The sequence below is a fragment of the Coregonus lavaretus genome, assembly GCF_964263955.1.
Source record: "Coregonus lavaretus genome assembly, chromosome: 25".
In the NCBI taxonomy this organism is placed as follows: domain Eukaryota; kingdom Metazoa; phylum Chordata; class Actinopteri; order Salmoniformes; family Salmonidae; genus Coregonus; species Coregonus lavaretus.
In genome coordinates, this window is record NC_140012.1 from 4,193,109 (window position 1) to 4,219,775 (window position 26,667).

A 26,667-nucleotide genomic window follows, 5' to 3' on the forward strand; every position below is an offset into this window, starting at 1 on the left:
AAGTGTGTGCAATTCAATATTCATGAAATGTAACAAACCTGTCTGATGGTAGAGGTTCTGTTTCCTTTGTTTGATGCTAAGAAACAGGACTTAAATTGTTCTCTATAGTACCTGGGGACCATCCATGTTCTCAGCTGTTTCCTCTGAAATACAATAAATCTATAAATTAACAATATATGTCCCACGGCTAGTAGTTGCACTCACTTCCTGGAGGAACATAGGGCCTGCAAAGGTTTTTGTAACAAATTATTTGGTATGTGGTGGGTGAGTGAGTGAGCCCCACGCATAACCCCCAACCTGGAGGACCAGGGAATGTTTGTCTGCCTCCTACCCTTCGACCTGTCCGGCTTTTCTCTCAGGGTCATTGAGTACGCAAGCCTCCCCACCACGTCAAGGTGACAGTCCAGGAGAGTTACTTTTTTTAGGATTCTTTTTTTTACCTGTATTAGCCAATTGCTGAACTTCAGTAGTCCAGAGTCTCATCGCCTACACCCAAATTATTCCATTTTCTTTTTGTCATAATTCTCAGACAACAGCAAAAATCCAGGAGGAGACCCAGACTCTCAAACTTTTCTTCAACTTTTTGAGAGTCTGGGTCTCCTCCTGGATATTTGCTGTAAAAAAAATTATCCTAAAAAAAGTAACTCTCCTGGACTGTCACCTTGACGTGGTGGGGAGGCTTGCGTACTCAATGACCCTGAGAGCAAAGCCGGACAGGTCAAAGGGTAGGAGGCAGACAAAACATTCCCTGGTCCTCCAGGTTGGGGGTTATGCGTGGGGCTCACTCACTCACCCATCACATACCAAATAATTTGTTACAAAAACCTTTGCAGGCCCTATGTTCCTCCAGGAAGTGAGTGCAACTACTAGCCGTGGGACATATATTGTTCATTTATAGATTTATTGTATTTCAGAGGAAACAGCTGAGAACATGGATGGTCCCCAGGTACTATAGAGAACAATTTAAGTCCTGTTTCTTAGCATCAAACAAAGGAAACAGAACCTCTACCATCAGACAGGTTTGTTAAATTTCATGAATATTGAATTGCACACACTTAATTTCTCTTTCATTTCAAAGCCATGTAATTTAACAAATTATTCCATTCTCCTTTTGTTTTGATGACAGATGGATGCAAGAGACAACACCCTATGCGCAGAAAGATATTGGAAGAAAAGGTCAAATTGTAATAAAACATAATAATTACTTGTTTAAACATAAATTAAATGCATAGATATAATACTTCTAAAATAAATTTATTGATCCACACAATATACCTTCAAGTATCTTCTGGATGGTTAGCATGTCTGTTCCTGCTAGAAAAGCCAAATATAACTCCTTATTAAAGATAAGTGCTAACATAGCTGAATAGAACAACCTTAAACAAATTGTTTACCTCCTTTTGACATTTGCTTGGAACAGATTGCAGCCCTCAACAAGAAGCTGTTCCCTTGTTCCACTTCCTCCCCCAGAGTTATGCCAGCTCCTTCCTGATTCGGTCCTCCCCACTTAATCTTAATTTACATAAAAAATAATATTGACTTAATATTGCAATTATGTGAATAACAAACATCTAAATGTAAAGGACTGATGCTGGAAATTCTCTTTCAACAGTTTAATAAAGAAAAACTTACCTCGCATTTCAAACGATGTGACTTTGCATGCATGACAGAAAGAAGTGGCTTCATGTCTAGAAGAGTGGCGAGCTCTGGACAATGAAGGGCAACTTTGGTCAGGTATGGCCAAAATTTGCAGATCACATCCGTACACATGAATGGTATGTTCCTGCTGCCTGACAACTCCTTCTGCAAGAACAGTGGGTACGCTAAGATCTCTCCAAACATCATGTCGAGGCTCCTCAGAAGTATTCCGTGGCGGCAGACGGCAACTTCAAGTTTGTTGTTTGTTTTCCTTGACGACTCTTTAGCTGCTGTCCACTGGGATGCTCCACATACGCCTTTTCCATAACCCTAGACAAGGAAGTAGAAGAGTATAGGTTGAACATTTTTTTGGGGGGGGGGGGGAGCGTTAACGGGACAGTGGTTAGGTTTTTCAAATCTAGCGGAGGGCGCTGAGCTACCCCCTGTGTTCGCTACAATGGAGATCAGAAGTGGGAGATTGACTGTCAAAAATAAGCACTTTTTGACAGTCAAAGTGTGTTGCATTTGGGACAGTGAAGCGTGGGGACACATTCTGAACAGAGGGAGTGGTGAAACAACCCTGGACTTGAAGAGAAATGATTATTTTCTCTCCAAAATGATTTGTTCTTATGGGAACAGTGTATAACGAGTCTGCCTTTGAGTCAGATGGCCTGAGGCCAGTCCTATTTCACAGATTAGAAGATACACAGGAAATGTACATGTTTAGTCTTTGTATGGACATAGTTCACAAAGTCAGACACATCCTCATCCTTGCAGATAAACACGCCATCAAAGAAACCTTTGTCATCAGCCCTTGAAAGGATACATGAAATACATTATATATATATGACATATGAAATATCAATAAACCTCAGTAACTGATTGTGGGACACTTGACAATGTTGATAATTCATTTCATTACAAACTCAAAACATTTAAGCTAAAAATGAACTCAACTGCATTTGAAGACATTCACACTGGACAGAGAAAAGGCTAACTCTGTTTGGATTGTTTAAATGATATAGAGTATGGTGTTATTTGATCAATTATGAATAGTTTTACATACCCTTTTCTGAATCGATACACCTTCTTGTTCCCGTCCACTGACACTGCAAGCATGCCGTGGGAACAGGCTGGGCAGTCAAAGAGCGGTATATCGCAGTCCTGATCAATTTCAGCGCGGCAGGTCATCCACTCAAATAAGCTTTTTTGAAAAGTGTCCCCACATATCATTCTGTTCTGGTAAGAATACATATGGGAAAGATATGAAATAGCTTACAACAATACTATAAACAAAACGTACTATAATTCACTATGGCTGACTGGATATGAGTTAAAGCAGGGCCAGTGCATAGTGTTGCCAGCAAAGCAGGTGAAAGCCAATGCAAAAGTAGGACAAGCACTTATGTTGTAAAGAGCAGGAAATATTGGATGGAAGAGGGGCACAGGTAAGGGGCATGGCAGGACAGTGGTGCAGGAGGCTAACACATTATGTAGCAAGAGACCTGAAGTTTTAATGTAGTTGTAGTACCGGAAATACATTTTGTAACAATGCTTTGTGCAACATAACTTTAACATATTGTTAAACTGAACTCATACATTGGTAAAGCTGAGTATAATTTATTGTTACCCTGCCAAAGAAGTCAGTTCGCTGCTCCAGAATCCGCATAAACGCCAGACGGAACATTCCTGGGGCTGACACTTTCAGCTCCTCAAAAGAGCTGAACAGATCTACCTGGTATATGGTGTCACAGTTGACAGTGACAGGCCAGTACCCATTCTTTATTAGATCTGCCAAGTTTGCTGTCCAGGTGCTAAGACAGGTTGTGCAGGTCAGCACAGGCACTCTAATGTATAGTCTGAACTAATGTTGTTTTACATTGCATTGCTACATCACTGTTTGGTTCTTATAGATATTGCACACACCATTTATTCCTACCACGACGATATGGTGCTTGTCAGGAAACCACATATCACCTCTGGTTCATCCAATGGTAAGAAACAATCTAGGGACAATATTTTATACAATGATAAACAAGAATACATTTTAACTTTGATATAATACATTCAGCCGCAAAAATATATAAACCCTGTTCATGAAGTTCATATTTGCCATCACTGTGGCGAGATATGGCTGTGGTTGGAGGAAGGGGGGTGTAGAATCCCTCGATCATGGACTCTCTGTTGTGCAAGGGGAACTTCGCATGTGTAGAGACATTGCAGTCTTCGCAGTAAAGCTGTTTCGGCAGACAGTTCTACATCGCAGAATAGCCCTTTTCCCATCGCATGGCTGATCTTCTGAGAAGCATGCTCTGCAGCCAGCAGAGAATCTACGATCTCAGGCCTGAACTCCCTCCACCTATCCTGTGTGAGTTCCTTCCTCACACTTCAACTGTGTGACGCACCAGGCACAGCAGGATTTGCACACTCAGGGTCTTCTAAGTCAGCTAGGAGGATGTTAATTTCTCAATCAAGTATTGCTTTTTTGAAAACACAAAAACGGATTATTATATAATTCAGCTTTTAAATCGCACATAGGGCTGTAGGTAGGTGACAGCAAATATATCTCTGCACAATCGATGGTGTGACAAGCCAAAAACCTCAGCTTTGATTCTACAGTAAATTAAATTACAGGGCAGACCAAAATATTGAGTATTAAGTCTAAAATGGAATATCACACAATATAACTTGACTCCATCGTCGAATAGAAATTCTGAATGCTCTTAAAACAGCAAAAACAAAACCTTCTCTTTCCCTGACAAACTGACCAGGTGAAAGCTATGATCCCTTATTGATGTCACTTGTTAAATCCACTTCATTGTAGATGAAGTGGAGGAGACAGGTTAAAGAAGGATGTTTAAGCCTTGAAACAATTGAGACATGGATTGTGTATGTGTGCCATTCAGAGGGTCAAAAGGCAAGACAAAATATTTAAGTGCCTTTGAACGGGGTATGGTAGTAGGTGCCAGGTGCAACGGTTTGTGTCAAGAACTACAACGCTCCTGGGTTTTTCACGATCAACAGTTTTCAGTGTATATCAAGAATGGTCCACCACCCAAGGGACATCCAGCCAACTTCACACAACTGTGGGAAGCATGAGTCAACATGGGCCAGGATCCCTGTGGAACGCTTTTGACACCTTGTACAGTCCATGCCCCGAAGAATTGAGGCTGTTCTGAGGGAAAAAGGGAGTGCAACTCAATATTAGGAATGTTTTGTACACTCAGTGTATTTTGACTACTTATTGATGGTCTTTTCTCATGAATTAAACCACACAAAAACGCACAAAATCTGCTGAAATAAATTATGTACATATATGCACGAATTGAATGTGAGGTTGGGCTGCCCAAATGGTACTCAATTCCCAATGTAGTGCACCAGGGCCCATGGTAGAGCACATAATTACATTTGGACTTATCATAAAAACCCAAATGCGAAACAAGAAATGACACACATTTCTACGTGCATAACTAATCAGAACAAATAAAAAGTAAAAGTATCTTTTTCTGCTGAGTCGCAGTTGTCTGAATCTCTGTCATAGGTATCCAGATGTTGCTTGGTGTCGGTCTCCCCATCAAGCTCCTCAAGCATCATTGTAGTAGTCCATGATTTCCCAGGCCTCTTTTTTCCACTAGCCATACTACACTATTCTAGCTAGTTATAAGAATGCTTGAAAAATCGAAGTAAACGTTTGTAAAAATAGGTTAGAAAACTATATGCGCGCTGCGCACTGTATGTGTCTTGCAATAGCTCGCTGACTGCAACCAGAAAGAAGACCTCGCTTGCAGCTTTGTGTACATCTCTTGCAAAGAGGTGTAAACTTCCCCACCGTGATGTGGAAATCCTCTTAAAAGTTTGACTTCTTCTTCAACGTTTTATGGCGGACTATAACTATTGGTGTATTGCCGGCTTTTCAGACTGCACTGTATATGCCACTCCACAGAGGACTATCTGGAAAAAGGAGCGGAGATGCGCAATAGGTCTCTAAGAAGGGGCTACTCTCCGCAATGTGTGGATGAAGCTCTTAATTTGGCATTGGGGAAAACACGAGATGATCTGCTACAAAAAAGACCCACTAGAGCTAAAGAACACTCTGTAATGTTTACCACCACATATACTTTGAACTCGCGTAAAGTGGGAGATGCTGTCAATAAACACTGGCATGTTTTATCATCGGACCCAGCTTTGCCAGCTGAATTTAAGAGTCCACTACTTATTGGATATAGGAGAGGTCGCAATTTACACGATAAATTGGTCCATGCCAACTGCCAGCCACAAAATAAAATCATCCAGGCTCTTTTACGCCCTCTTCCGAATGGTAGTTATTAATGCAGAGGTTGCGCACAGTGACTATTTCTGCCATCCACATACAGGACAACGGTTCCAAATAAATGACATTATTACATGCTCCATCACCAATGTTATCTACATGATTAAATGTCCATGTGGGCTGTGTTATGTAGGTAAAACCTATTGGTCTCTCAGAGAATTAGTGAATATAAAAGTTCAATAGGAGAAACGACAGGGATTATCCAGTCGCATACATTTTAATGACCTAAAACATTACATTTCTACCTTTAGATTTTGTGGCATAGAGAAAGTTAAGATATCAGATAGATGAGGTGATATAAATAATACTCTGAGCAAAATAGAATGTTTTTGGATTTTCACCCTCCAGACATTATTTCCTAAAGGTCTTAATGATGAAATGCCTATGTAATAATATAATATGCCATTTAGCAGACGCTTTTATCCAAAGCGACTTACAGTCATGCTGGCATACATTTTTTTTTTGGTGTATGGGTGGTCCCGGGGATCGAACCCACTACCTTGGCGTTACAAGCGCCGTGCTCTACCAGCTGAGCTACATGTATGTTATGTTGTAAATGTGAATATGAATGAATCTGAACATTTCAGATTACTCTGATGTATTTCTTGCGCTGTACCCAATGATTTATGAAAACTTGCTTAGTGGGTCGATGTCCTCATTGTAGTTTTACAGATGTGTTTAATACATTTATGTACACACTGTATTAGAATATTTATGAAATGCACATTGTTATATTTGGTAGCACTTACTTGTTTTCCCTAGACTCCAACCCCATTCGATGCGTGGAACGGATGTCTACATAAGGGTGCTAATTTTAAAAACTCACAAAAGCTCTGATGAAGGCCTTGAGGCCGATAAGTAAAGCTTATTAAAGAGCAGTGATACTATCAAGAGCAGTGTGCTGGTTTCTTCTTTTGTTCTCGTACCTGCAAAAAAGATAGCTCAGATGTGCGAGTGCCTTTTGAATTGTGTATTCATGGATGCCAAGGGAAGCCAGGCGTCCCTAAAAAATGTACCAAGAAAAAAATGAAAAAAACACATTAAATAATTTATCTTGTCCTTCAATTCGCAAGAGGCTGAATGTAACTCAGTGGAGAAAGCATCCGAGCGAGCGAAACAGCGCCCATCTATCTCTGTATGTGTAAGCCATCTATCTGATGCTGTCTGGTCCAAAAGAGTATGACGTTGTTGCCACTCATTGCAATGAATGCAAGGGAAGCCAGCAAGCATTTGGCCTCCCTTGATAAAAAATAAATAAAATAATAGCCAATATGCGTTGTGCTAAACTGAGTTCAACTGTGAATTGTCCTGGCACACCAAAAAAAAGTGTCAAGGGAAGCCAGTTTGAATTTGGCTTCACTCCAATCACATCACATCACATCGAGAACATACGGTCATTGGCAGATACTCATTGTGCATCCCATTGTGTTGTTGTCCTCCAGTGGCTAGCTAGCTAGCTAAAATTGGCCCTTTCCTAAATTAGCCATGGATGGAGATAGGGATTTGGACTTGTGGATTTACTTAATTCTCCATACTGGCGAATGATTATAAAGGCGATTCTGATCCAACCATTAATTCATATATTGTGCCCTTGGCCTGAGGATGGAAGTTCAATATGTAGCTAGATGTATACACTGAACAAAAATATAAACACAACATGTAAAGTGTTGGTCCCATGTTTCATAAGCTGAAATAAAAGATCCCAGAAATGTTCCATTTGCACAAAAACCTTATTTCTCTGAAATTTCGTTTACATCCCTGTTACACTCTTAGAATAAAAGGGTCTATCTAGAACCTTAAAGGGTACTTCGGCTGTCCCCATTGGAGAACCCTTTGAATAATCATTTTTGGTTCCAGGTAGAACCCTTTTGGGTTCAGTGTAGAACACTTTCAACAGAGGGTTCTACATGGAACGCCAAAACGTTCAACCTAGAACCAAAAAGGGTTCTCCTATGGGGAAAGCCGAAGAACCCTTTTGGAACCCTTTTTTCTAAAAGTGTAGTGAGCTTTTCTCCTGCCAAAATAATCCATCCACCTGACAGGTGTGGCTTACTAAGAAGCTGATTAAACAGCATTATCATTACACAGGTGCACCTTGTGCTGATGACAATAAAAGGCCACTCTAAAATGTGCAGTTTTGTCAAACAACACAATGCCACAGATGTCTCAAGTTTTGAGGGAGCGTGCAATTGGTATGCTGACTGCAGGAATGTCCACCAGAGCTGTTGCCAGAGAATTGAATGTTCATTTTGTTTTAGAGAATTTGGCAGTATGTCCAACCGGCCTCTCAACCGCAGACCACGTGTAGCCACGCCAGCCCAGAACCTCCACATCCGGCTTCTTCACCTGCAGGATCGTCTGAGACCAGCCACCTGAACAGCTGATAAATGTGGGTTTGCACAACCGAAGAATTTCTGCACAAACTGTCAGAAACCAACTCAGGGAAGCTCATCTGCGTGGTCGTTGTCCTCCCCAGGGTCTTAACCTGACTGCAGTTTGGCATTGTAACCTACTTCAGTGGGCAAATGCTCACCTTCGATGGCCACTTGCACGCTGGAGAAGTGTGCTCTTCATGGATGAATCCCAGTTTCAACTGTACTGGGCAGATGGCAAACACATCAAGTCCCGGGTCCTCTGTAGCTCAACTGGTAGAGCACGGTGCTTGTAACGCCAAGGTAGTGGGTTCGATCCCCGGGACCACCCATACACTAAAATGTATGCACGCATGACTGTAAGTCGCATTGGATAAAAGCGTCTGCTAAATGGCATATTTATTTATTTATAAACAGCGTGTATGGCGTTGTGTTGGTGAGTGGTTTCCGGATGTCAGCGTTGTGTCGCATTGCACGAGGCAAATGGTGGTCAGACCAGATACTGACTAGTTTTCTGATCCACGCCCCTACCTTTTTTAAAAAGGTAGCTGTGACCAACAGATTCATATCTGTATTCCCAGTCATGTGAAATCCATAGATTAGGGCCTAGTGAATTCATTTCAATTGACTGATTTTTTATATTTACTGAAATTGTTGCATGTTGCGTTTATATTTTTGTTCAGTGTAGCTTTTCATCAAACACAGACAAGTGCACAACTACTATTATTTATTTATTGGTGAAAACTAAACTAAAAGTTTGTCCATGACTTCGTATTTTTCTATTCTCTGCCACGAACTAAGTGCATCTCGTCACCATTTCAGAAAGAGGTTGTAGGCGGGCACTGCCCTTATATGGAAGGTTTGAGCTTCCGCGTTGTTGGTCACACCAGAGATTGTATACCACGGGCGGAAAGAGGAGATCACCATCTTTCAAATGGTGACAAACATTTGCGTAGGCAACGTACTGTGTGAAAATATATGAATATCATAAATATTATGCAAATTAGGGATTGGCATCTGAAGAGGTTTTAATGATGGCCTGGTAATCAACCCCACTGACGATAAGCTCAAATACTGGTTTGTCACCCGCTTGTAGACAATGCCTGACAGTATTTTGACCGCTACCATGATCCTTGGTTCCATTGCCCACCAGAGCTGTGTCAACAAAAAGAAAGAAGAATCAGGGACTTTTTTTTCTTCCCACTCTTTGTAACAAAGAGAAAATGGCGCCAAGAGCGCAAAATGACATTTAAACACGTTTTCTTCACTGTATTAAAACTGAAGGACTCATGATATATTTGTACTCTACAGGCTACATTTATTATCATGGGGAATGTATACTGAGTATACCACACATTAGGAACACCTTCCTAATATTGAGTTGCGGGGCATGGACTCTACAAGGTGTCGAAAGCGTTCCACAGGGATGCTGGCCCATGTTGACTCCAATGTTTCCCACAGTTGTGTCAAGTTGGCTGGATGTCCTTTGGGTATTGCACCATTCTTGACACACACGGAAAACTGTTGAGCGTGAAAAATCCAGCACCGTTGCAGTTCTTGACACAAAATGGTGTGCCTGGCACCTACTACCATACCCTGTTCAAAGGCACTTCAATGTTGTGTCTTGCCTATTCACCCTCTGAATGGCACACATACACATACAGATGTTTGATGCCATTATATTTGCTCCGTTCCGGCAATTATTATGAGCCGTTCTCACCTCAGCAGCCTCCACAGACCTATATGTACATATTACCTCAATTACCTCGTACCCCTGCACATTGACTCATTACCGGTACTCCTTGTAAATAGTCTTGTTATTGTTATTTGATTGTGTTACTATTTCCTTTTCAATTTTTTGCAAACTTTACTTACTTTTGAACTCTGCATTGTTGGGAAAGGGCTCATAAGTAAGCATTTCACGATAAAGTCTACACCTGTTTTATTTATTGTTTTATTTGAAATATTAGATTTTCGGATGGCGGACTGAACACAGCGGTGCGGATCGCCTCAAGATAAAAACGTAATATTCAAGATCTGTAAGTTTGATTAGCACTTCACTCCACATACTCATGGGTAATAACCTTCAATCTGGATAACAACACAAAACAAATTATAAGGCTAGAGAAATGTATCGACCAATATTACCAAAACAAACAACAACCAAACATGACGGAGAGTAAACATGGAGAACCAATCCCCAAAAGAAAATGCGATTCCTCGACGGACACAGACGATTTATGCTTAGGTATGATATGAATGATAAGAGCGTCTATTAAATGACCTAAATGTAATGTAAATGTAATGATCAGTTCCTGAAGGAAATTGCAGAATGGCGCAAAGTTCACTCTTCAAGGAGAACAGATGAAAAGGGAAACGTGTAGCTCTCGTAGTCGACAAACTGTATATTGATAACCAACTGTTCCGAGACACCAAGACTACTCCATGGCTATTCGAAATATTACAAAGTTCCCATAGAGGAGTCGAATAATGGAACACCCAAAACTATCCATGGTAGGGATTGTAATAAATAAATATATAGGAAAACAATCAAATACTACAATTGATAAAGAAATAAACTACAACTACACTGTACCATTCAAGATAGGGAATGTTGTAAAATAATGAGTATTCTACTTTCTATTTATAGTATTTTATAAATAGATAAGACAGCATTATAAGAAAGGATAATTAGCTAAATAATACATCTTCAAATATAAGTAACTGGAACACAAAAGTACTCAGAATCAACATGGTAGAGGACATAGAAGACACAGTATGTGGGTATGTGCAGGTGTATTGTGGTGTAAGGTGGGATGTGTATTTTTGAGTTTGGAAAAGTGTGGAGTTAAGTGAGTGAAAAAGGAAAATGGTTGTGAATACCAGAGCCCATGTGTGTCTGCGAGCAGGAGTTGTGACAGAGAGAGTTTTAGATTTTGTGCAGATATGGACATATGTTTAAAAATAAATTACAAATATAGTTTTTATTTATTGTCCTATCATGATGGAACGGTCCCCAACACTATACCCTAGACACCCACCTGAGCGACCCACACACTAAGGAGAAGTCCTTATCTGTTTTATAGGCGTACTGTAAGTAGCCTATACGCAGCCAAAACAGAAAGATAAACACGGTCAGAGACCCACTAAAGCAGCACCACCCCCTCAAGAGTCTGAGCCTGCCTGGCAGGGTTGGTCCAACAAAGCCAAAGCCCCCTGATGGGTGAGCATAATATACAAGGAATTTCTCAAAACTGCTAATGAGAACCTAGACGACCTTGTACCTAGCCGGTGGGGTGCCCCCACCCAGGTAGTGGCAGTGCTGGCTACACTAGCAGCAGTAACCCATGGGGAGGAGGTCACACTCGGACAATCAGAGAAGGGGCAAATTATTGTGGCCCTGGTGGCATGGAATGATCAAAAGTCTGACTGCACAGAGATGCTTTGGAAAATGGTCACAGCGGGGGACCAGCGTGTGTGTGTTTCAGGGGAAGGGGGTGTACCTGATCTCCATCAGCTAGGGCTTGAAATAGGTCAATCAATTTTGCATGCCTTCTCAAACAGCTGCAACTGTATACGCATTGGCACATCAAGTCCTTTCTTGAGTTGGGCTCAGGGATGGAACAATTGTTGAACATCTGAGCTTGTGGTTGTTTGTGGGGGAAAGGGGTCGAGTGTGTATGAGTATGTGTGTATATATCTAGAACACCTACTCATTCAAGGATTTTTCTTTATTTTTACTATTTTCTACATTGTAGAATAATATTGAAGACATCAAAACTATGAAATAACACACATGGAATCATGTAGTAACCAAAAAAGTGTTAAACAAATCAAAATATATTTGAGATTTGAGATTCTTCAAAGTAGCCACCCTTTGCCTTGATAAAAAAATTAATATATATCATTTTAGCAGACGCTCTTATCCAGAGTGACTTACAGTTAGTGAGAGCATACATTTTCATACTGGCCCCCCGTGGGAATCGAACCCACAACCCTGGCATTGCAAGCGCCATGCTTTACAAATTGAGCTACATGGGGCCACTTGATGACAGCTTTGCACACTCTTGGCATTGCATGTCAGAGCAAACACCAAGCCATGAGGTCGAAGTAATTGTGCGTAGAGCTCCGAGACAGGATTGTATCGAGGCACAGATCTGAGGAAGGGTACCAAAAAAATTCTGCAGCATTGACGGTCCCCAAGAACACAGTGGTCTCCATCATTCTTAAATGGAAGAAGTTTGGAACCACCAAGACTCTTCCTAGAGCTGGCCGCCCTGCCAAACTGAGCAATCGAGGGAGAAGGGCCTTGGTCAGGGAGGTGACCAAGAATCCGATGGTCACTCTGACAGAGCTCTAAAGTTCCTCTGTGGAGATGGGAGAACCTTCCAGAAGGACAATCATCTCTGCAGCACTCCACCAATCTGGCCTTTATGGTAGAGTGGCCAGACGGAAGCCACTCCTCAGTAAAAAGGCACATGACAGCCCGCTTGGAGTTTGCCAAAAGGCACCTAAAGACTCTCAGACCATGAGAAACAGGATTCTCTGGTCTGATGAAACCAAGATTGAACTCTTTGGCCTGAATGCCAAGCGTCACATCTGGAGGAAACCTGGCACCATCCCTACAGTGAAGCATGGTGGTGGCAGCATCAAGCTCTGGGGATGTTTTTCAGCGGCAGGGACTGGGAGACTAGTCAGGATTGAGGCAGAGATGAACGGATCAAAGATCCTTGATGAAAACCTGCTCCAGAGCGCTAAGGACCTCAGACTGGGGCGAAGGTTCACGTTCCAACAGGACAATGACCCTAAGCACACAGCCAAGACAACACAGGAGTTTCTTCGGGGTGAGTCTCTGAATGTCCTTGAGTGGCCCAGCCAGAGCCCGGACTTGAACCTGATCGAACATCTCTGGAGAGACCTGAAAATAGCTGTGCAACAATGCTCCCCATCCAACCTGACAGAGCTTGAGAGGATCTGCAGAGAAGAATGGGAGAAACTCCCCAAATACAGGTTTGCAAATCTTGTAGGGTGATACCCAAGAAGACTCGAGGCTGTAATCGCTGCCAAAGGTGCTTCAAGGGAGTACTGAGTACTTATGTAAATGTGATATTTCAGATTTTTTAATCAAAGCTTATTGGTTGATAACTTGTTTTTAACTAGGACAGAATAAGGTACAGTAGATCCCCTTATTTTATGGGACACTTTTAAATGTGACTTTAGAGAACATGCAATTCAGTACTCATCTCTAAAACAAAAGCAATTTAGGTCAAAAGAGTCCATATTAACAAAGGAAATGGAAGGACTAATAGTACAGATAGATAGCAATAAAAATAATAAGTTAGAGGAAAAACAAAAAGAAATGGAGGAACTTATTCAAGAAATATCAATATATTCTAAAAAATAAAGCGAACTGGATGGAATATAGGGGAAAATGCACAAAATTATATTTTTATCTTCATCATATGTTACCAAAAATAATTTACTGAAACTTGTTACAAATGATGGAGTCACCCATGTTTCACCAAACTGTATTTTGAATAAGGAAGCAAAGTACTTTAAGCATACATTGGGGAGAACAAGTACTTGATACAATGCCGATTTTGCAGGTTTTCCTACTTACAAAGCATGTAGAGGTCTGTAATTTTTATCATAGGTACACTTCAATTGTGAGAGACGGAATCTAAAACAAAAATCCAGAAAATCACATTGTATGATTTTTAAGTAATTCATTTGCATTTTATTGCATGACATAAGTATATGATCACCTACCAACCAGTAAGAATTCCGGCTCTCACAGACCTATTAGTTTTTCTTTAAGAAGCTCTCCTGTTCTCCACTCATTACCTGTATTAACTGCACCTGTTTGAACACCTTACCTGTATAAAAGACACCTGTCCACACACTCAATCAAACAGACTCCAACCACTCACAATGGCCAAGACCAGAGAGCTGTGTAAGGACATCAGGGATAAAATTGTAGACCTGCACAAGGCTGGGATGGGCTACAGGACAATAGGCAAGCAGCTTGGTGAGAAGGCAACAACTATTGGCTCAATTATTAGAAAATGGAAGAAGTTCAAGATGACGGTCAATCACCCTCGGTCTGGGGCTCCATGCAAGATCTCACCTCGTGGGGCATCAATGATCATGAGGAAGGTGAGGGATCAGCCCAGAACTACACGGCAGGACCTGGTCAATGACCTGAAGAGAGCTGGGACCACAGTCTCAAAGAAAACCATTAGTTACACACTACGCCGTCATGGATTAAAATCCTGCAGCGCACGCAAGGTCCCCCTGCTCAAGCCAGCGCATGTCCAGGCCTGTCTGAAGTTTGCCAATTACCATCTGGATGATCCAGAGGAGGAATGGGAGAAGGTCATGTGGTCTGATGAGACAAAAATAGAGCTTTTTGGTCTAAACTCCACTCGCCATGTTTGGAGGAAGAAGAAGGATGAGTACAACCCCAAGAACACCATCCCAACCGTGAAGCATGGAGGTGGAAACATCATTCTTTGGGGATGCTTTTCTGCAAAGGGGACAGGACGACTGCACCGTATTGAGGGGAGGATGGATGGGGCCATGTATCGCGAGATCTAGGCCAACAACCTCCTTCCCTCAGTAAGAGCATTGAAGATGGGTCGTGGCTGGGTCTTCCAGCATGACAACGACCCCAAACACACAGCCAGGGCAACTAAGGAGTGGCTCCGTAAGAAGCATCTCAAGGTCCTGGAGTGGCCTAGCCAGTCTCCAGACCTGAACCCAATAGAAAATCTTTGGAGTGAGCTGAAAGTCTGTATTGCCCAGCGACAGCCCCGAAACCTGAAGGATCTGGAGAAGGTCTGTATGGAGGAGTGGGCCAAAATCCCTGCTGCAGTGTGTGCAAACCTGGTCAAGTCCTACAGGAAACGTATGATCTCTGTTATTGCAAACAAAGGTTTCTGTACCAAATATTAAGTTCAGCTTTTCTGATGTATCAAATACTTATGTCATGCAATAAAATGCAAATTAATTACTTAAAAATCATACAATGTGATTTTCTGGATTTTTGTTTTAGATTCCGTCTATCACAGTTGAAGTGTACCTATGATAAAAATTACAGACCTCTACATGCTTTGTAAGTAGGAAAACCTGCAAAATCGGCAGTTTCAAATACTTGTTCTCCCCACTGTATAAGCTGGAAGTAGAAGCCTAAGTGTTGTTGTCCATTAGTTTACTCCAATTAGGGGAGTGGTGGTAGGGTTAAGGGACAATAATAAAGAAAAATATATTTAAAAAATATATGTATATTTACAAAAAATATATGGGGGATTGGAAATGATGCAGACAATTACATAGATGGAAGCTACACTCTATCTGCAGTATTAAAGCTGATCTACCCCCTTAAAAAGGGGGGGGGGGGGGAAGACTATTGTTGATATAGGATTAATTATATAACAGATATTGATAACTACTGACAGAATTCAAGGGGTCTCTCTATATCCATACACTCACACATACTACACTGACACTCACACACACACACACACACACACACACTACATACGCTCACACACACATGCACATTGACGCCACACAGACACTTATACATACACACTACATACGCTCACACACACAAAACACACACACACACACACTCTATCCTGATTGCCTAGTCACTTTTACGCCTACCTACATGTACATATGGAGAATGGTGCCAGAGGGGATGGCTGCCGTTTTATGGACTCTTAACCAACCGTGCTATTTTGTTTGTTTTTTCGCATTGTTTATAACTTATTTTGTACATAATGTTGCTGCTACCGTCTCTTATGACCGAAAAGAGCTTCTGGACATCAGAACAGCGATTACTCACCTTGAACTGGACAAATAATTTTTCTTTAATGAGTCGGAAGAGAAGGATTTGCTCCAGACACCCTCATCCCCGTCATTCGCAGTAGAAAGAAAAGGAGATATCGCGGAAGGAGATCGGGGTGCCTGGTAAGGAGCCGGCGACGAGTGGCTAATCTGCCTTTGCCATCGATACTATTGGCCAACGTACAATCACTTGATAATAAAGTGGACGAACTACAAGCACGTATGTCCTACCAAATGGGCATTAAAAACTGTAATATCTTATGTTTCACAGAGTCGTGGCTGAACGATGTCATGAATAACATACAGCTGGCGGGTTATACACTGTATCGGCAGGGTAGAACAGCAGCCTCTGGTAAGACAAGGGGTGGCGGTCTATGTATATTTGTAAACAACAGTTGGTGCACGATATCTAAGGAAGTCTCTACGTTTTGCCCACCTGAGGTAGAGTATCTCATGATAAGCTGTAGACCACACTATCTACCAAGAGAGTTTTCATCTATATTCTTCGTAGCTGTCTATTTACCACCACAAACCGATGATGGCACTAAGACCGCTCTCAATGAACTGTATACGGCCAAAAGCAAACAGGAAAACGCTCATCCAGGGCCGGCGCTCCTAGTGGCCGGGGACTTTAATGCAGGGAAACTTACATCCGTTTTACCTAATTTCTACCAGCATGTTACATGTGCAACCAGAGGGGGAAAAACTCTAGACCACCTTTACTCCACACACAGAGACACATACAATGTTCTCCCTCACCCTCCATTTGGCAAATCTAACCATAATTCTATCCTCCTGATTCCTGCTTACAAGCAAAAACTAAAGCAGGAAGCACCAGTGACTCGGTCAATAAAAAAGTGGTCAGATGAAGCAGATGCTAAACTACAGGACTGTTTTGCTAGCACAGACTGGAATATGTTCTGGGATTTTTCCGATGGCATTGAGGAGCACACCACATCAGTCACTGGCTTCATCAATAAGTGCATCGATGACGTAGTCCCCACAGTGACTGTACGTACATACCCCAACAAGAAACCATGGATTACAGGCAACATCCGCACTGAGCTAAAGGGTAGAGCTGCCGCTAAAGGGTAGATCTGCCTGGAAGCTTATAAGAAATCCCGCTATGCCCTCCGACGAACCATCAAATAGGCAAAGCGTCAATACAGGACTAAGATCGAATCGTACTATACCGGCTCCGATGCTCGTCGGATGTGGCAGGGCTTGCAAACTATTACAGACAACAAAGGAAAGCACAGCTGCGAGCTGCCCAGTGACACGAGCCTACCAGACGACCTAAATTACTTCTATGCTCGCTTCAAGGCAAGTAACACTGAAACATGCATGCGAGCATCAGCTGTTCCGGATGACTGTGTGATCACGCTCTCCATAGCCGATGTGAGTAAGACCTTTAAACAGGTCAACATTCACAAGGTCGCAGGGCCAGACGGATTACCAGGACGTTTACTGACCAACTGGCAAGTGCTGACCAACTGGCAAGTGTCTTCACTGACATTTTCAACCTCTCCCTGTCTGTAATACCAACATGTTTCAAGCAGACCACCATAGTCCCTGTGCCCAAGAACACTAAGGCAACCTGCCGAAATGACTACCGACCCATAGCACTCACGTTTGTAGCCATGAGGTGCTTTGAAAGGCTGGTCATGGCTCACATCAACACCATTATCCCAGAAACCCTAGACCCACTCCAATTGGTCCTCTGTAGCTCAATTGGTAGAGCATGGCGCTTGTAACGCCAGGGTAGTGGGTTCGATCCCCGGGACCACCCATACGTAAAAATGTATGCACGCATGACTGTAAGTCGCTTTGGATAAAAGCGTCTGCTAAATGGCATATTATATATTATTATATTATAATTTGCATACTGCCCCAACAGATCCACAGATGATGCAATCTCTATTGCGCTCCACACTGGCCTTTCACACCTGGACAAAAGGAACACCTACAGTTGAAGTCGAAAGTTTACATACACTTAGGTTGGAGTCATTAAAACTCGTTTTTTAACCACTCAACAAATTTCTTGTTAACAAACTATAGTTTTGGCAAGTCGGTTAGGACATCATTTTAATCAATTGGAGGTGTACCTGTGGTTGTATTTCATTGCCTACCTTCAAACTCTGTGCCTCTTTACTTGACATCATGGGAAAATCAAAAGAAAACAAAGACCTCAGACATAGAATTGTAGACCTCCACAAGTCTGGTTCATCCTTGGGAGCAATTTCCAAATGCCTGAAGGTACCACGTTAATCTGTACAAACAATAGTATGCAAGTATAAACACCATGGGACCACGCAGCCGTCATAACGCTCAGGAAGGAGACGCGTTCTGTCTCCTAGAGATGAACGTACTTTGGTATGAAAAGTGCAAATCAATCCCAGAACAACAACAAAGGACCTTGTGAAGATGCTGGAGGAAACAGGTACAAAAGTATCTATATACACAGTAAAACAAGTTCTATATCAACATAACCTGAAAGGCCGCTCAGCAAGGAAGAAGCCACTGCTCCAAAACCGCAATAAAAAAGCCAGACTACGGTTTGCAACTGCACATGGGGACAAAAATGGTACTTTTTGGAGAAATGTCCTCTGGTCTGATGAAACAAAAATAGAACTGTTTGGCCATAATCACCATCGTTATGTTTGGAGGAAAAAGGGGAAGCCTTCCAAGCCAAAGAACACCACCCCAACCGTGAAGCACGGGGGTGGCAGCATCATGCTGTGGGGGTGCTTTGCTGCAGGAGGGACTGGTGCACTTCAGAAAATAGATGGCATCATGAGGAAGGAAAATGATGTGGATATATTGAAGCAACATCTCAAGACATCAGTCAGGAAGTAAAAGCTTGGTCGCAAATGGGTCTTCTAAATGGACAATGACCCCAAGCAAACTTCCAAAGTTGTGGCAAAATGACTTAAGGACAACAAAGTCAAAGTATTGGAGTGGCCATCACAAAGCCCTGACCTCAATCCTATAGAAAATGTGTGGGCAGAACTGAAAAAGCATGTGCGAGCAAGGAGGCCTACAAACCTGACTCAGTTACACCCGCTCTGTCAGGAGGAATGGGCCAAAATTCACTCAACTAATTGTGGGAAGCTTGTGGAAGGCTACCCGAAACGTTTGACCCAAGTTAAATAATTTAAAGGCAATGCTACCAAATACTAATTGAGTGTATGTAAACTTCTGACCCACTGGGAATGTGATGAAAGAAATAAAAGCTGAAATAAATCATTCCCTCTACTATTATTCTGAAATTACACATTCTTAAAATAAAGTGGTGATCCTAACTGACCTACTAGGATTAAATGTCAGGAATTGGGAAAAACTGAGTTTAAATGTATTTGGCTAAGGTGTATGTTAACCTCCGACTTCAACTGTATGTTAGAATGCTATTCATTGACTACAGCCCAGCGTTCAACACCATAGTGCCCTCAAAGCTCATCGCTAAGCTAAGGACCCTGGGCTAAACACCTCCCTCTGCAACTGGTCCTGGACATCTTGACGTGCAGCCCCCAGGTGGTAAGGGTAGGTAACAACATATCCGCCACGCTGATCCTCAAAACAGGGGCCCCTCCTGTGCGTGCTCAGTCCTCTCCTGTACTCCCTGTTCACTCATGACTGCATGGCCAGGCACGACTCCAACACCATCATTAAGTTTGCAGATTACACAACAGTGTAAGGCCTGACCACCGACAACGACGAGACAGCCTATAGTGAGGAGGTCAGAGACCTGGCCATGTGGTGCCAGCACAACAACCTCTCCCTCAACGTGATCAAGACAAAGGAGTTGATTGTGGACTACATCGACGGGGCTGTAGTGGAGCAGGTTGAGAGCTTCAAGTTCCTTGGTGTTCACATCACCAACAAACTAACATGGTCCAAGCACACCAAGACAGTCGTGAAGAGGGCATGACAAAACCTATTCCCCCTAAGGAGACTGAAAATATTTGGCATGGGTCCTCAGATCCTCAAAAGATTCGACAGCTGCACCATCGAGAGCATCCTGACTGGTTGCATCACTGCCTGGTATGGCAACTGCTCGACCTCCGACCGCATGGCACTACAGAGGGTAGTGCGTACGGCCCAGTACATCACTGGGGCCAAGCTTCCTGCCATCCAGGACCTCTATACCAGGCGGTGTCAGAGGAAGGCCCTACAAATTGTCAAAGACTCCTGCCACCCTATTCATAGACTGTTCTCTCTGCTACCGCACGGCAAGCGGTACCGGAGCGCCAACTCTACGTCCAAGAGGCTTCTAAACAGCTTCTATCTCCAAGCCATAAGACTCCTGAACATCTAATCAAATGGCTACCCAGACTATTTGCATTGTGTGTGTGTGTGTGTCCTCCCCCTCCACTCTCTTTTACGCTGCTGCTACTCTCTGTTTATTATCTATGCATAGTCACTTTAATAACTCTACCTACAACTCTACCTCAATTACCTCGACTAACCCACACATTGACTCGGTACCGGTACCCCCCGTATATAGCCTCGCTATTGTTATTTTACTGCTGCTCTTTAATTATTATATATTTTTATTTCTTCTTATTTTGTTATTTCATGTTTTTTTCTAGTTTTTCTTTTTGTATTCTTTCTTTAAATTGCATTGTTGGTTAAGGGCTTGTAAGTAAGCATTTCACGATAAAGTCTACACCTGTTTCATTTATTGTTTATTTGAAATATTATGAAAGCTACTCATCATCATACTTATTATACAATGTTTAATTAGGCCCTATTATCATTAAAAATTTAAATCAAATTTGCTAGCCTATAATTGTACTTTTGTAGGCCGCATGTCAAGCACCAGCATCGCGTGTTCTCTCCCAGCTTCATGGTTTGAAAGAGGTGCGTAATTCCAGTCCATATAATACAGTATAATACAACATAGTACAATTAATAGTCTACACTCAAAAAGATTACTGGAGCTTGTTTCATTTATTTACCCAAGAAAGCATACAGGGGGGTCCGAAATTATTGACACCCTTGATAAAGATGAGCAAAAAGGACTGTATAAAAAAAATATCTTCATATACTGAGCTTTATTGTATGCAAAAAAATAATGGGCCAATTATATTATTTTATACTAATACAATTTCTCAGAGAAAGAGATTTTGTTTAACAAGTAATATATATATTTTTTAAAGGGAGGGGTCAATATTATTGACACCCCTGTTTTCAATACCTCACCTTGCGAGGATAACGGCACTGAGACTTTTTCTAAATTGTTTTATAAGTTGGGAAACACATTGGGAGGGATCTTAGGCATTTCCTCCATACAGAATCCTTCCAGATCCTTGATGTCCTTCATCTGCGCTTATTGACTGCCGTCTCCAATTCAAACCACAGGTTTTCAATGGATTTCAAGTTTGGAGACTGAGATGCCCATTACATTACAAAATGTAGATTTTGTGGCCAATTAACCTTTTCTTTGTGGCTTGTGCTTGGTGTTATTGTCTTCCTGGAGGATCCACTTGCGGCCAAGATTCTGCCTCCTGGCAGAGACAACTAGGGTTTTGGCATACAATTATTATTGCACTAACTGTAAGTCACTCTGGATAAGAGCGTCTTCTAAATAACTAAAATGTCAATGTAAAGTTCATGATGCCGTTGACCTTAACCAGGGCCCAAGGACCAGTGGAAGCAAAATAGCCCCATAACATCAAAGATCCACCACCATGTTTTACAGTAGGTATGGGGTTCTTTTCTGCTTATGCATTCTCATTTAGATGCCAAACCCACCATTGGTGTGCGTGGCCAAAGAGCTTTATTTTCATGCCATCCAACAAATGTAAATGCCTGGAGTGGCACTTGGATTGGAACCGATGCTTTGGTCAGATGACATGAAAATAGACCTCTTTGGCCATGCACACCAGTGGTGAGTTTAGTGTCAAAATGAGAATGCATAAGCAGAAAAGAACCTACTGTAAAATATTGTGTTGTATCTTTGAAGTTATGGGGCTATTTTGCTTCCACTGGTGTGGAATTTATTGTTTGAATTTATATATTGAAAGGTTTCGGGTTTGCTCTGATTCAGGTTTTCTTTATTTATATCTGAATCGAAATGTTATTTTGCCTATTTCTCTTTTCTGCCGGGATAACACATAGATGGTGGACAATCTATTCCTAGTATTGACTGAATGTCTGTCTCTTACCAACTGAATACTGTTGTGAGTGGAGTTTGGCCGTTTTAAATGGTGTACATTGTGAAATAAAATAAGCACGTTTTCTTTCAATCATGTTGTTGATTGATGACCACCCAAGAGCATTGTGCATGACTACAACCTTAAAACAATCCTTGCTGCTTTGTTCTGTGCAATCTGCAGCCTCCTAATTTCACTTGCTGATGCATTTCCCCAGACCACATAACAGTATTTCACCTGACTCCCAATGAATGCTTGGGTTGTGTGCTTAAGAATCTTTCCCGGTAAATATTTAACTATCTTTCTGATCATGCATGCAGTTTTAATATTTGTTTTACATAGATGAGTTATTTGAGACGACCATGATAAGCAGTTGTCTAGCTGCACCTCTAGTAGTTTGGTTTCTGCCACTTCCTTGTACTCCCCCCATACTTAACTGCATCCCATGTAGCTCCGTTGGTAGAGCAGGGTTGTGGGTTCGATTCCCACGGGGGGCCAGTATGAAAATGTATGCACTCACTAACTGTAAGTCGCTCTGGATAAGAGCGTCTGCTAAATGACTAAAATGTAAAAATGTAATGTTGTGTTGGCCTTTTCCTGGTGGAACAGACCAACATAACCTTGGTTTTCTCGGCGTTCAAAACAAGTTTGTTCTGGCAAACCCACTCCCGGATATTTCCCAGATCTACTTGTAGAGCTTGCTGTACCTGTTGAACCGATTGTTTTGCAGTATAAATTATAGTATAATCTGCAAATATAGTACCTTGAGTTTCAGATAAGGCATAAGGAAGGTTCATCTCCCCTGAGCGCCTTAACTTGCTCTTCCAGGAGGGTGACCATCTCTGAGGATTGTGTGGCTGAGCGTTCGAGCTGCACCAGCGTGGCGTCATGGGCGTCCACTTTGATCTAAAAGTCCATGGTAGTGTTTGCAATCTCGACTCACAGATTTGCTCATCTCTTAAAGGAGAGATTTCAGTGAGGATCTGAGCTTCCAGCGATGCCGTGGTGCCTGGAGAGTCTTCGCGATGGCCTCAGGCAGTTGTGGGCCCGGCGTGCAGGGTTCTGGGCTTGGTGCGAGGGGCGTCTCCCTAGACAAGGGGGAGGTTACGGCCGGGACCGGAGAAGAGAGTACAGCAAGGATCTCGGCAATACTGTCAACTGAGGTCTGCAAGATTGCCTCGGGTCGTTGTGGGCTCGGCGTGCGGGGGTGTGGGCTCGAAGAGTGGGATGTCTCCTTAAGAGAGGTCGAAGCCCCAGCCGGGCTTCTTTTCCCATTTCAGGAAGGATACATTTTTTTCCAAGGATTTCAGCATTTTTCGGCTTGTTGCTGTGTAGTTGTAGTTGTTTCCTAAAAGCATTTTAAGGCTAAGTTCATTGTTAGAACCTTCGTAGGAGCATCGTTAAATCTCCGAGCTGTTTCCCAAAACCATCGTTATTAACATTGCACTTGTAAACGCTCGTAATCTAACGCCTGCATCAGACCAATCGTAGAACAGCTAAGTGTGTCGTTAGCTGCTTTTTTGCCCTCCCGTGTCACTTTGTACACAGATCTCCGCTAAACATAGACTCACATGGTTTATTGTCTTTCTGTGACCACTGACAACTGAGTTGACTACAAATACAAAGTTGCCAATGTCTTTGCAATTGATACAAATAAGCGATGTATAAAAAAAATGCTTCAAATGAAAACCGAGTTGACTGCTTTAAAATATAAATACAGTAGACTATAGGCCTATTTCAATCAAATTTAAATACATTTCATATAAAATAAATTGAGTTCTATAAATTGAGTCTGTAATTTGTCTCAATATACAGTATTTCATGATGTGTGTGCAATGATGTGCCAAATTGGTGATTTAGTGCATTTTTCTCGGGTAAGCATTAGAATATGTCGCCTCAATATTTGCAGCCGTAAGTGGTAATATCTCTCTAGGAGCTGATCCGTCGTCAGTATTGTGAAATAATTGTAATGTTAAAGTAAGATTTGAATTGAGAAAGCTGAGCCGAGAGCGGCGCTGCCTTTCTTTCGATCCTATTAGATCCTACAAATGCCCTAACGACGCACTTAGCGACAGTTCTCTCTGCGTGGTGTTTTGAGAAACGCATCTTCGGCCATTGTAGGAAAGATGCATTGTTAAAACACTCATAAGCCTAAGTTCCATCGCTATTGGGAAAATGGGCCCTGGTGTGCTACACAATTTAATTCACCAGTGAAAGAGCGTCTAAAATCGATTTAGTTTGCTTCTTTTGCTTAATTTGGACGAGTTAGCCGAGCTGCTTAGGAATGCGACCTCCTCCTGTCACCTTCATCTCTGCTGGCCATCATCTCTGCCAAACACCAGGGTTACTGGGACAAGCACCTACCCCTGGTCCTCATAGCGTGCCACTCCGCTGTCCAAGACTCCATCTCCTGCACGCCTGCCCTTCTCATGCTGGGGGAGAGATCCCCACCCCTGATAGCCCTGCTGTTCCCCCGGGGCCGGAGTATGCCAGGAGACTTCAGGTTCGCCTTTGCCAGAGAACAACTGATGAACGCAGGTGTGAGGCAGAAAAGGATGATGTGCACACCCGGGGAAGCCACTTTGAGGCTGGGGAGCTTGTCTGGGTCTACAGCACCTTGAGAAAGAAAGGCTGATGCCCCAAGCTCGACAGTCACTGGGTGGGGCCCTACAGGGTCTTGGAGAGGATGGGGGAGGTGGTGTTCCGGGTCCAGCTCCCTCCCAGGGGGATTAAGGTGGCACTGCACCGGGACAGGTTAGCCCTATACAGAGGGGCCGCTTCTCCTCCACAAACCTCTCCCTCTGGCAATGACATTCCCCACACACACACACCCAGGCCCCACAGACAGGGCTCCAGACGGCCCACTCACCCAGTCTCCCCTGTGCCACTGCATGGTTCCCCAGAACCACAGACTGTATCCCCTGTTCCCTCATCCTTTTCCCCCCATGTCCCTGCCTTCATCCCCTGTGCCCCAGTGGGACAGCCCCCTACCACAGACTGAGCCCCCTCAGCCACGCACAGACAAAAGAGACCTCCAGGTCGCTTCCGAGACTTTGTGTGTTTCCTCGGGGGCAAGGAACTTTAAGGTGGGGGGTCTGTGTAGCGACCCTCCTGGACAGCTATGTGTAACTGTGTTCTGACGTTCTGTTGTTAACAGGGCATTTTATCAGTTGCGCAGGTTTTTCGCAGCATCCAGCATGTCAGTCACCCTGCTGCCGGCCAATCAAAGGAATACCTGGAATGTTTCGGTGCCAGGTGTCCTTGTGGTTGACAGTGAGGGGCTATATTGCAACGCTTATATTATTCTGTATTTTTCACTTCCTGGCAGAGAGCTGGATACCTGTTGTGTTTTAAATACATATTTATTTGGCGTAGGCTATGGCCAAACAGTAGCCTGTGTGAGTTCTGGCTAATAAACCGTTTGATTCGAGAACTCGATCCTCTGTTTTGAACATGATTTTATTTATGATCTATCGAGGTAATTATATTATATAAATATAGGGTAAAAGTAAATCATTACCAAATATAGATAGTTTTAGAATTACATAATATACTATAATAATATTGTTTAATATTATTGTAAACCCATGACATCTGATACAGTGACTAATAACTTACTATGAACACAAGCCTCTGCCATTTTGCCTGCATAAAAAGTTGGCAGCCATAACCACACACATCATTAAGCTACACCTCTATTCATATTGGGTCCATTGCAATGAACAGGCAGAACTTAACGGGCTCCTGCAGGTTACCGCTGGATTTCCTAAAAAATGTCAAAAATATTACATGCACCTGCATATTAAAACAAACTTGAACGCAACCAAAAACACTCAAGAATAAACCACAACTTGATTGCAACCAAAAATCCCCCCAAAAACCCAGCAGATCAATTGATCTCTCGCTGTTACCGTGTCAAGTGATTACCACGTTCACGTGCTAGACGGAACCAGGAAACTCATGAACGCGGCATTCGATACTTGACACAGATATAACAATGAGTTGTAAAATTTTTTGCTAGACATCTGCATCTACGTTCTCTATTCCCGCCTCCAATGAAATATAAACCTATTAGGAAAGCGTAAGGCTGATGAATTAAAAAATCGTTATTAGAGTATAAGAATAAAGTAGTAGGCCTATATTTTATTCAAACTTTTCACCTTAAATGGGAAAATAATATGTGCGCTATTTGAAATAACTTTATTAGACTACATTTTCATTTGATAAAAATATAGATTATATAGGCCTAACTCATCACGATTCACTTGATTTAATAGCCTACACTTTTCAAATATGGATAGTCCAGGGATATTTCCCCGAT